Here is a 13,238-nt window from a genome sequence, read left to right as displayed (position 1 = left end):
AAATTTTGCAATGTTGATTTATTAATTTTTTGATATTCTTTTAAGTGGTTTTATTGAATAATTCTAGGTCCTTTTTGGGGAGACGTCTCATTCTTTCTTACGTAAATTGTCTTCCTATGAATGAAGTTTTCTTTTCCTATAAGAAAAAAAGACAAAACAACTAACAAGTTAAAAATATAAATAGTTAGAACCCTAAATACAACCTATTTTCCAATTATTTTAAAAAAAAGCATAACTTTTTTTTTTAAAAAAAATTTTGCAAAGCTTTACAATTTTCTAAATTTGTACTAATTTTTAACATAAAACACATGAAATGAATGAATCAAAATATAATAAGACAAATATAAAAGAAAATTTCACATTTCAAGAAGTCATATTTTCAAATGCTCGATCATTTTTATAATTCTTTGGAAGCATCAATGGCCTAAATAAAATATGTAATAAGATTCACTAAGAATGATACTAATCCTAATAGTAATAATTATTATGATGATTAGTAGTAGCAATAATTCTAATACTAGTAATGATAATAAATAATTTTTTGGGGTTTTGTTTGACATTTTTTAATTTGTAAAAAATAAATTTAAAACATAATGATGGTGATGGTGATGATTAGAGGACTAAATTGCGTTAAGTTGACAAATAAAGTCAAGTCAAATGGATCTTCTATTTTTCCATTTAGACGAGCCAAGAGGGGTTTTTGTAGCTCTAGGCCTTTGACTACCTAAAATGCCATCCACCTGAGCCGCCGTTGCACAAACCTATTGTAGGCCAATTTTGGTCGGCAATTGAAATAACTAACTAGGCCAAGACGCTCATTATTAGAACCAATGAGTTAGATTTTCTTCACATACGTATTTATTAGTTTTAAGATATCTAATACTATTATACTTACCAAGATTAGACATGCATCTTGAACTTGGGGGGATGAAGGGATTGTTGAAAACTCAAATCCACAATGTTTCTTAAAGCCATTTTAGTGATATACTAAGTTGAAAACACAAACAATAAGAAAAATCAACCCGTCAGTAACAAACAAGTTTGATCATAGTACTAACAAAGTAGTTGACAAGAAGTTGAACATTGATAGCAATCATGATTGATAAAGAAATGTTGCCAAGCTTAGCATTTCCATCATGCATCTGCATAAAATTCTTCTATTATTGGACGAATGATTGTTGGCATTTTCACCAAATGATTGGGATTAGTCCAATATATATATCCAAATGAGTATCGTCCTTGAACTCTTAGTTGGGAGCATATTGTGATCTTAAACTTGATCTTCTTTAAGGCTCCGTTGAAGAGCAAAATTGGTGGTTCAACTATCAAACTTATTCCTAGGGGAGCTTCGATAAATGAAATGTACCAAGAATTTGCTGGACCAACATTTGTAGCTGTCCTTGATATGGTTAAGCAAGTCTTTAGTTCCGGAATGGAAATAGAGGGCAAATTGAGATTTTCAGGAAAATTAGTTGTTCCATTGCATTGGATGAGCATCCCAGTCATTTGAATGATATCACTTTCATCATAGCCCATGGAGCAAATAAAATTGACATAGTTAGAAGTTTCCATGTCAAACACAAGACCAGGATCTATGGCTTTATTAGGATTAACAACGCCACCTCCAAAGTCGAATGGATCGGCCCGTTTACTTGGAAGTCCTTCAGCAACAATGTGTTGACCATATACATCCTTTATGGAAGCTACATGTGTACGAGTGGGTGCATGTATGTGTGACAAAATTAGAGAGAGAAATATTTTTTAAACACACACTACACAAGAGAGAGAAGTAACTTCAATAAATTCTTTTTGATAAACTATCTGTTGTGACAAGTGCAGATTTGATGGCAGCAGGGCTCCAAGTGGGATAAATAGATTTAATAAGAGCAACAACGGCTGATATATGAGGACAGGCCATAGAAGTTCCATATAGAACGTTAAAGTTTGTATAGGGAAAGGAAGAAGGTGACCAAGCAGCCAATATCTCAATTCCCGGTGCAGCAATGTCAGGCTAACCAAATACATACCTGCATTAGTTAAATGATCAATGAAATAAAATATGTAAAAATAATGTTATTACCTTCAACACAGCATGAGAAAGAGAACTAGGTCCTCGTGAAGAGAAGCTTGCTACTTCAGGGGCAATTTGTTTCCCTATTGTTGTCGTTGTGGGACTAATCTTGACCTTAGGGTATCTATAGCATAGAAAATCCATTAGTAAGGGTCACTTAAACAAGCAAGTTAATTACGACACTAGGTTTTGAAAGACGATGCATTTCGAAATTATAAGACTATGAAATCATGAACACATGCATCCTAGTTATAGGATGAATGTTGTGCACACCATTTTTTTTTTTCCTTTAAAAAGGCACTTCAATATCATTTACTTCGTCATAATATAACCTATGATCTAATCTGGTCCAAATTTAGTTAGTATTTAAGATACCAGATCAATTTGATCTGATAACGAAAATTCTTGTCTCATTTAACTTGTATAAAATAAAATCTATTAGAACAAAAGATATACGCTCACACACATAATCATATCGATTGATGCAAGAAAATACATCTTGTAGAAGTATTGTTTTTATTTATAGCAATTATAATCACAACAAAATATAATTACTTTGTTTTGAAAGATGCGTAAAGTATGCTGGATGATTAGCAATTAGATAACATAAAACAATTCATCCACCTTATGAAATTTTATAGCGTCTTATCCTGCAATTTATGTACTTAGACAAGAATGAACACTTTAGATATTAAATAAAACCATGATCAATCCATTCAAAATTTTTAGTTGGAGAGGATACTAGTTAAGCCCATTTTAGTAAAATAAAACATCAATTTGACAATCATGCATTTAGTTTAAGACTATTATTCAAGATGCATACTAATTACTTTTAATTTATACAATTCAACCTTTGATTAGGTGTTGTTTGGTGGTTTGGTTCATAGAATCTTTATAAGATCATGTGAAATGTAATGCGCATTTTGTTCAATTGTTTATTTTGGGTTAGAAGGTGATGTGATGGTAACATAACATTTTTAAAATTCAATTTATAACATATTACAATTAAATAATATAAAATTATATATATATATATATATATATATATATATATTTAACTCAATGCTATTTTTCTTCTAAAAATTTATGTGCAATGCAAGTGTGTGTGTAGTGATGTAAATACAAAAGCTTTTTGGAGAAACTAGATCGCAATAGTGGAATTTGAGTAATGACCCCATGGCTTTAGGTCCTACTGGCATGAAACAAAAATTCAAAACCATTGATACATTATTTAGTTGTGATGCAGATCTTCAATTGTCTACCAACAACCAAACTGTATTATAGATGGCACTAAAAGAATGGATAAAAACACTAAGATAGTGTTTGGAAGCATGAATTTCGGATCTTAAATTTGAATTTGAATAGATTTGAAAAACTTTCAATACAATTTTATAATACATTTTATTCAAATCCAAGGCATCTCAAAGCATAAGGTAAGAGTCCATTTGGATAAAAAATTTTAATTGGAGAAAGGAAATGAAAGGACAATAAGGAGGAAATTTATTTATTTATTTTTTGTATGTTTTTTTTTTTTTTTTTTACTTTTTCTTGATAACCAAACATGATAGTGTGAATTTTTTGATATTTTCCTTTCTCTAATATATTTCGAGTTTTAAATGGAATGTAAAAGTCAACACTCTCTAAATGCTATTTGATAATTAAATATGAAAATGTGAATTTAAAAAAAAAATATTTTTTCGCAATATTTTTACGAGTTTCAAATAGAGTCTAAAAGCTAACTCTTTTTAAATGCTATGTTACCTGTTTAATACAACGTATAATCAAAAAGATGTTCGTATTGTGTAGTCCACTTGAACAACTGGAAATCGTTCGGATGGTGCAATTTCTTTTGTGGGTGCTTGGGCAAAGATGAGACCGACTCCCCCTGCTCTATATACAGTAAACTGTGCGGTATACACTAAACTTTGAGATTGAGTTTGAAAACAGAGAACGACCTTTCCTCTTGTTCGTGTGGCATTCAAGGAGCCAATTTGACAGCTTCTATTAACAATTAATAAACATTGCGAATTTGAGTTTCTTAACATAGTTACATTTCAAAAGAAACAAAGGGAAAGGATGGTTCATATTGACTGTGATGGTAAAAATAAATTAATGGAGAGTTGTATTACTTGGCATCATCCGAGCTTGCGCCAATTGATGCAAGACCCTCTCCATACCTAAGAGGATAGAAGTTGTTCACATTTTCCCATGTATTTAAAGCTTGGCCCTACAAAAAGTTATTCCACAGTAGTGTGCTATTTAAAGAACATACTTCAAAAAATGACATAATAACTTGAAACATTGGCATATGATATAGGCAAGGATACAATTTTTCTAATTATTTGTGTTTTTCTATGTATTAAGTTCAGCATTATATTACCTAGTTGTGAATCTCATGTTCAATGGCTTATTCAAAGCAGGATAAATAAATTACCAAGAAGAAACTTAGATTGCTTATTATAATGCAGTAATTTTGAAGTTTTGAATAGAATTTGGAATCACAAGTTGGTTGACATGTAAACTTTAATCGAAGGGAGTAAAATATGAGTATTGTGATTTTCGAAAATGAGATGGGATGAACACATGCATTTCCCTTAATAGTTGCAGACACTAAAAGAAATTAGGGATGCTTTTACGAAAGGAGCATGAAAACAAACCATGTTGGATCAATCAACCAAGAATTTGAGTTGACGGATATGAAGTAGCATGGAATCAAATTACATTATCCGATTTAATTTGAACCAACACATATATAGATATTGTTATGCTTTGTTGTTCTATTCTTTTATTAGCATTCACAGCTAGACCTAAGGCTTAGGCTACTTCTTGTAAAATGAACTAAAAATATGTTTCTGCAGTTCAAGGAGTAAAAGTACCACGAACGTTTGATTGTTCCCAAGTGTGATCGAAGTGGGGAAAGATCTATCAATGGTGCAAGCAGCAACACAGATGAGCCATGGAGCAGTATTCTGAACTGTTTGAGCGAAAGGGCCGTCATTCCCGGCAGCGCAGACTACAGAAATTCCTTTTGCTGCAGCGTGAAAGGAGCCGATAGAGATAGCATCCACAATATAAGGTCGAAATGGGATTACTAATCCAATAGATACTGAAACAACATCCACTCCATCATAAATAGCATCATCAAAAGCAGCAAGAATATCAGCTTCAGCGCAATGGTTATCAGTGCTCCAACAAGTTTTGTAAATAGCTAGGCACGCTGATGGGGCACCTCCTCTTGCCAATCCTTGAGCTAGTCCTAGAAAACTTGCATTTTGTACGAAAGCCCCTGCTGCAGTAGAGGCTACATGAGTGCAATGCCCATTTTGGTCTCGTGGAGATAAAAGATCACCCCAACCAGTTGAGTTCACGTTTTCATATTGTGCTTCGTACCCTTTAATGTACCGACGTGCGCCAATAATTTTTCTGTTAGTAGGGTCGTAACATTGTGTTAATACATTCCATCGGAATACAAGAATGAGCTCTCGCTATGCAAGAGGTAGAAAAATAGGCTATAAAAGCATCATCAAATTAAAATGACTCACTATATATTCTATGTAATTTCATAATATTTTAGCAAAATTTGATGTTACAACATTACAAGGAGAAATTGGATGCTCGACGCCTGTAACAATTAAAATGACTAAGTTTCGAAGGCAACAATGTGGGCTAAAATTTTTTTATACCACAAAATGATCTTCAAGGTGCATAATTAAAACGAGGAAGTTATACCAGCAATGTATTTTTAAATAGAAATAATGGAACATTGATTTTTGGGTCTCCACCTTAATGTTCGAGTTTACTAAAAGTGAAGAAAATGGCGTGTAAAGTAGTAAAGAATGCTAAATTAAGGATGAATAATGTGAAAAAATTTAACCTATTACAATTTGAAAGATTGAATTTTTCGCCTTCTTGACATGTCCCTTTCCAATGGGATGGGATCGGTCCCATGTCCTCATCATTGAAACTTTCAGATTCAGGCCAATTTCCTATACAATAACAATTGAGTGCAAGAACACAAAAGTGCATATGAATAAGTAAAATTTCCATAACTTGACTTGCGTATGGTGTTTTTAGTACTTACCAGTATCAAGGATGCCAATAATTGATCCGTTTCCATTATGACTCTTATTAAATATTCCACTTGCTACTTGGGGTTTTCCTTGTAAAAAATCCCAGCTTCTAGTTGTGTGGAGAGACAAAATTCTACTCGAAAATACACCAAGAACTTCAGGAAAACCTGTATTTTTATTTGTTAATAAGGTATATGAATTATAAGTAATACTTATTATTGCATCTTATTCATGTGCAATATCACATTAAGAAGAAAATCACATTTTTCTCCAAATACACATTACCTGAAATATTGTTGGCTTGAGACTCAGATAACATTGCAGCAAATCCTGAAAACCCATACTTGTAGCTATATAACATTGATTTCATGGCTTCTTCTTTGCTATCAAATAAAATTACAAACAATTACATTTTTTTCATGAATAAATATTTAATTATTTGGATAATTTATATAAAAAAATCAGCAAAAATGAATGCCGTGCAAGTGACAATTCTTTTAAATAAATCCCAAGGAGAAAATGAGAAAGGGACCTAGGTAGTTTAAACAAAAGAAAATAGTGCAAAATTTAAAAGCGAAAACAAAATTGTCATCTCTTTTACTACCATCTGTTAGCCTTAAGGTTTCATTAACTTGATTTTGGTAATAAGAAACTATTGTGTACTAATAACTTGTACTTAAGTTGTTTTCTATAGTATTAAGCTATTGAAGTTGAAGAAACAATAGAGGTTTGAAGAGTTAAAGCTTTATTTGTTTGTATTGTCATTCTCTCAATTGTATTGTACTTCAATTTATAAAACTATATGAATATAGAAGTCATAGCACTAATGAACTTAGAATGGAGAATTACTGGAACAAAAGGATGACTAAACCTGACCTTGGGATAGGGGCAATTGATTGGTCATAGGGAGCATTCAATTGGTCTAGGTAGAAGTTATAAGTGGTTGATTGGCCCCTAAAAGCGGTTGAATGATATGGCAAACTTTGCCTGCAACAATTAGTTTTTCCTATCTAACGGCTAGTAAGTGGTTAGCTGGGTCCAATAAGCACTTGACCGTTCTGAGTAGCAAAAATGCTCCAAGGGGTTGAAAGGGACTAGTTTTTCTCTACTCTCTATAATACACCCTTTAAGGTTAGAGAACGTTAAAGATACATGTTGAATATCAAAGTGCTTTTACTTTCAATTATCTCTTAGTCTCTCTTTGTGTTATAAATTACTCATTCTTGAAAGAAACTTTAGAAAACTCTTGAGCATTAATCTTGCATATTCTTTGAGAGTTTCTTATGTGAGCTTAAGTTTATAAATTATTCCTTATGAAGAAATTTTTTCTTGTAAACTTTCTTGTATTTGGTTCCTTGGTCTTCTAAAAATAAGGATTGTAATTTGCTTGGCTTGTCTTCAAAAAATAAGGGGTTGTATTAGTTTCCTTAGTCTCTGTTAAAATAAAGGGAATGCTAGAACCTCAAGACAGTGACACTGAGAGAGTGGACGTAAGTGAGGATAGCGGAACCACTATAAAAGGAGTTTTCAATTTCCCTTTCCTTCTCTTTTTGAATTGTTTTGACATTGTGTATTTTTCTTGGTTTCTTTTGTATCAAACATTTAATTTTATTAAATTCAATTTACCCCATCTTAGGTTGCCACTTCCATCAACAATTGGTATCAGAGTAAGGGCTCTTCTTTTAAATTTTGACTTAACCGTCTTTGAATGATTTATGCCAATTGTCAACAATGGCATTGATGGATTCTCCATCATTTGACCTCCATTTTTTAATTGAGAAGACTTTGCCTATTGAAAAAATAAGATGACCATTTTTCTAAAATCTTTTAATTTTAAAATTTGGGATGTTATCCAAGATGGATCCACTCGCCTAGCCATTGTGGAGAATGGTGAGACCAAACCAAAACTTAAAAAATATGTGGAATGAAAATGAAAATGCATGAGCGAAATAAACTCTAAGTTATGAATATTTTACATTATGCATTAGATTACAGAGAATTTAATTGCATCATTGAATATATCTCTACTAATCAAATTTGGCGCACACTTCATGTAATCCATGAGGGAATCTCAAGGGCAAAATATTGAAGGATAAATATGTTTGTCATGAAATATGAAATGTTTGAAATGCATCAAATAAGAAAATTAATGATATATTTACTAAGTTTGCTGATATAATTAATGCTCTAAAATCTCTTGACAAGAATTAGGCTAATTTTGTACTTGTGCAAAGAATACTTAGGTGCTTGTTAAAAAAGTGGGAGGCCAAGAAGACCACAATTGTAGAGTAAAAAGACCTACAAGAACTTCCTCTTGAGGAGTTATTTAGGTTTCTTCTTGTGCATAAAATGGAAGTAAAGAGGGTGATGGATACAAGAGACAAGAAGAAAACATTAGCACTTGCCTCAACAAAAGAAAAGGAAGAAGAGGAAGATGGCGATGAAGAAATAGTACTCATCACAAAAAAATTTAAAAGATACATGAAAATTAAGAAGGATTAAAAAAATTAAAAAAAAAAAAAAAGCAAGAAAAAGTTACTTTTTATGAATGCAAGAAGTTGGGTCATCTTTGAATCAATTGCCTATATTTCAAGAAGGAAAATAGGAGGTTCAAGAAAAAGACTTTCAATGCCATTTGCTTCATGATTATTGAGGAGAAAGATGAGATAAACTCCTCCTCCTTGAATGAAAAAAAATTCAAGATGACTTGCTTAATATCCTTAAATTTGAGAATTAGTTGAAAATGGTTCCTTTGAAAAATGAAACTTGGGCTTTTTAAAAAATTCTTACAATTTCAAACCAATTGTTTTTACCTAAAGTTTCATCTTTAAATTGTTTGATATATTTATTTATATGACATTTTGGGCAAATATTCTGCTACTTAAAATATGATAATAATTTTTTTTTTGAATTTGATTCTTTTTTATTTACTTTGATAAACAAAAGTTTTGTCGAATGTTGAGAATGATTGAAATATTTTATGTGAAATGATTTTTTGCCAAACCGTATTAGAAATTTTGAATGCTTTGGTTTAGGGGGGAGCTTGCTCAATTTGAATACATATTTTGATTTTATAACTAATTATCATTGAGCATAATGAGTTGTAGATTTGAAAATTTAAATGAAAGACGAACTTAAATGAATAACTTAAACGAAAGAAGTTTGATCTCTCTATGAACCTTATTTTTTCGATTGGACTTTCAAGCAAAGTGGATGAGATCGCTGAAATCTTAAATTGTAAATTAGGCCTCATTTCCTACTTCATACTTAGGTCTCCCACTGGCGGTCAAAGCAAGCTTTCTTCTCATGTATGGGATCCGATTATTTAAAAATGGAGTAGCAATTGCCTACACAGAAATCAAAATTTCTCTTAATGGGAGGTGGGTTGACTCTATCAAGTTCAGTTCTTTCAATCAAACTGCATATTTCTTGTCCATTTTTCCCTTGCCAAAGAAAGTTGTCTATGCAAAGGAATTTTTTATGGAAAGGAAGGAGGAAATTCAAATACCCACTCATGAACTAGAAATTAGTTTCAAAGCCTAATCCAGGGGTGGGTTGGGTATTAAAAATATGGAGCTCATGATTAAAGATATAATGGGAAAATGGTTGTGGAGATTTAGCAGGGAAGCCAAGGCACTTCGGAAATCGGTGCTTTGTGTTAAATACTGGTATGATAAAGTTAAGTGGTCTCCAACCATGCCTTCAAGTAGCTTTGGTTGGGGATTCGTCGAAGTACATAGTTAGATTGAAGGATACAATTTGGGATTGCGTATCAATCAAAATTGGAGACAGAGGTAAAATAAAATTTTTGATAGGACAAGTGTGGGCCACTAAATCAACCCTCCAAGAACTTTTTCTTAAATATTTTTCTCTTGGCCAGTCGAAGGAAGTTTAGAGTGGTAGAAATTGTGAGTACCTCCAACAATAACTCCTTTTGGACTTATCTTTTGTTAGATAAGTCTAGAGGCAAGGAAGTCAAACAATAGTTGAGCCTTACTTAGTATTATAATACATGTTAACAAAGAGAGGTCGCATCTCGACTTAGGGGGTCTTTTAGCCCTCAAATTTTACAGTCACCCGTTAGTGTTATAAATACCTTTCTCAACAATGTATTCAGATGCTCATAAGCGTGCCTCTCAAAATGAATTGCGAAACCCCTCATTTCTGCCTCAAAGATCAATGCATCCTTCAGTTGAAATCCAAAATAAAAACCTACAACAGATAATTTACAAAAAAGAGGCTGGACGTGACCCAATGTGCTGTTTTGCAAAGAATGTGTGAAGGAGTAGATCATTTTTTTTTTTTCTGCATATCCCTTCAGAAAACATATAGGCGATCACAGTGTGTGGCAGTGCTTAAACTAACTGGGTCGTCCAGAAGATTGATATCATTATTCCGTGCAGAAATTTGTCCAAATAAAGGGGTTCTCAGAAGTTTAGATTATCAATTTCTAGTGGCCATATGTGGGGAAATATGAAAGGATAGGAAAGAAGAATATCAATGATAATTATCCACCGGCAAACAATGTTCACATAGACGCCTCTGTAATGTTCCATGAGTTGGATACTAAAAAATTGAGCTTATTGATTAGGAGGAGGGAAGTTTTTGTTGCTATATCGGACTTGGAGGAGGGAGGGGGGGGGGGGGTGTGATGATTCAGTACTATCGTTGATTCTACCCTACTTTTAGGGTGCAAGTTTGTTCTCTTTGCCTTTGGAAGTTTAGCTTCTTGCTTGCTTCTTCCCTCTAATAAATTACCTTTAAAATTAAAAAAAAAAAAAAAACTTTTGGTGATAATGAAATATTTGAATAATGATCTTTTGGGCAATATAAATAATATGATGAAGTGAACACATTTAATATTTGCTAAGATTATTAAAAATTGAGCATATTATTGAAAGTGAGCTTAAACACTATATTGAAAATTTGAGCAAATAAGTTTCATAAGTACTTTTTAAAGTGTTCCAAAACAAAGATAAGATGGTCACTGGTTCATAACCCTGGAAGAGACATGGATTAAAATTAATTCGTAAAAAGACAATTATACGAATAGCTCTGGCATAAAACATTTAATCCTATTTATTATTTCACTAACTTTATTGAGTGAAATTCATTATTCTTCATTTACAAGGTTTCAACCAATAGGGGTTATTAGTGCCTCCCACCCCTATTGTTATACATGGATTTGCATGATACCTAAACAAGGTGATTTATATAAGAGCAAGAAGAAATTCCCTCTTAAAAATGGGGAGGTGACTATAATCTAAGAAGAAGGTGTCTATAGATGGCATTTTACATTTAATTAAAGAGGCTCATGTGACCATGTGAACTCCAAATTATGTAATGGAAATTAAAGACAAAAACAAGTTGTACCAAGTGTTCCAATATATAATGAAAAGAAACATGATGCAATTCTATATATTTCTACAAAAAATAAAAAAAAATTATTTTGATTAATCTTCTAAAAAGTTTTGTCAATTTAAGCGGTTTAAAGAGCAGTTTCACAAGTTAGCGTGATGGATCGTTCGGATGAGAAAATTTTATAATCTAGGGATATGAATTTTGTGTTTGATTAATTTCCTTAAAGAGATTTATTAGCAGACTTGAACTACAAACTTTGACGATATGTGTAAAATGGTACGTTGATCTCGATTTCCTTAAAGAGATTTGTAATTTGAGGGTGAGTTTCAAGGAGTAGCTCTTGAACGCCGGTGGTGTGGATCTTTTTGCACCACAAAATATGAATCCGCGGGTGCGGTGTGATTCTAATGTGCTCATAATTTTAAAGAGACATTTTGGATAGCAAATTTGAACAGTTATGGAAATGATTTTGGAGCAAAACTTTTTTTTTTTTTTTGAAAAAAATGGGCCAATATACTTTTTTTATTAATTGATTCCAAAATTAAAAAACAATCAAAAATATTATTTACTTTTGACTAATAATTTTTTGAATGTCTACAATTTGATCACACGCATAAGTAGTCCATATGATGGGCTAAGGAAACTTAGGCGAACAAAGTACCATGGGCTCAGCAACCTATGGAGACAAAAGAAGGGTTGTCCAAAAAGGCCAATGACAAGGCACAGTGCTTCTCCTTAAGAAAGGAACTCTCATGGTCATCAGTCATTAAGGAAGGCAATTCGAACTTCCTCACAGAAACAATCTTTCACTTGGATTAATTTCTACATCGACTATTTCGCTTCATGTTTCTTGGTTTGAAATTGATATCAAGGAAATATCTGTTAATTTTTTAAATAAAATGTTTTATGAATTATATTATTTGAATCATTGTCAATATAAAGTAATTAGGAAAAGAGTATATACTTTAAAGTTAATAAAACACATGTAAATTATACTGAGAGTTCACTATTAAGATGTACACAACTTTTTTACAAAATGATCAAGTCATTTTTTAGGGCACATAGGGAACAATACTAGGATTCATTATAAGAGTGCGGATTATAGATTGTTATAGACAAAGAAAATTATCTTATTTCAAAGTGGGAATTTTCATATTAAGATCTGTGCTTGAATGGTGAAGTGTACAAAGGGGAGGGGGGGTGTTGTAGAATGTGATCCTATTGAGTGGGAACAATGCACGGGAAACGCATGCAAAGGAAAAAAAGGAAGTGGTCTCAGGGAAGAAGAAACAATTGGACGTTTGATCGATGTTCATGCCTCGGGCAGAAAACGTCGTGATTTCCGTCTAGTAATAAATCGTTCGACGATTACTTGAAAACTATCGACGGTTTTGTGCGGCTATTCTCTTTGAATTTTGAATTGGGACTATCAACTAGGTTGGGATTCGGAGGAAAATCCTCCAAGGATTGATACGGTATTTAAAATCCTACTCCCTTTGTACATGTGGGTTAGCATTATACTAATGTTGTAACCTGGGTTTTGACAAGACGATAGTTGAATATCAGCCGTCACTTGCTCCGGTGGACGTGGCACATTGCCGAAACCACGAAAATTCTTGTATATGTGTTATGCCTTTCCTATTATCTGAGTGAGGTGTTTTTTGTATTATTCATCATTGTTTCTGCATGACGAATCGAACACATTTTTGCACGAATTAATTTGTACAAAATTGGTA

General features: G+C 32.5%; 1 pseudogene; it reads right to left on the bottom strand.

Moving 5' to 3' along the window:
- Window positions 1-1,134: 1,134 nt before the first annotated feature.
- On the bottom strand, window positions 1,135-7,772 carry LOC131160977 (subtilisin-like protease SBT3.5; annotated as a pseudogene).
- Window positions 7,773-13,238: the final 5,466 nt, after the last annotated feature.

This window comes from Malania oleifera, chromosome 7, assembly GCF_029873635.1.
Source record: "Malania oleifera isolate guangnan ecotype guangnan chromosome 7, ASM2987363v1, whole genome shotgun sequence".
Taxonomy (NCBI): Eukaryota; Viridiplantae; Streptophyta; class Magnoliopsida; order Santalales; family Ximeniaceae; genus Malania; species Malania oleifera.
This window is presented reverse-complemented; position numbering and strand designations above follow the sequence as displayed.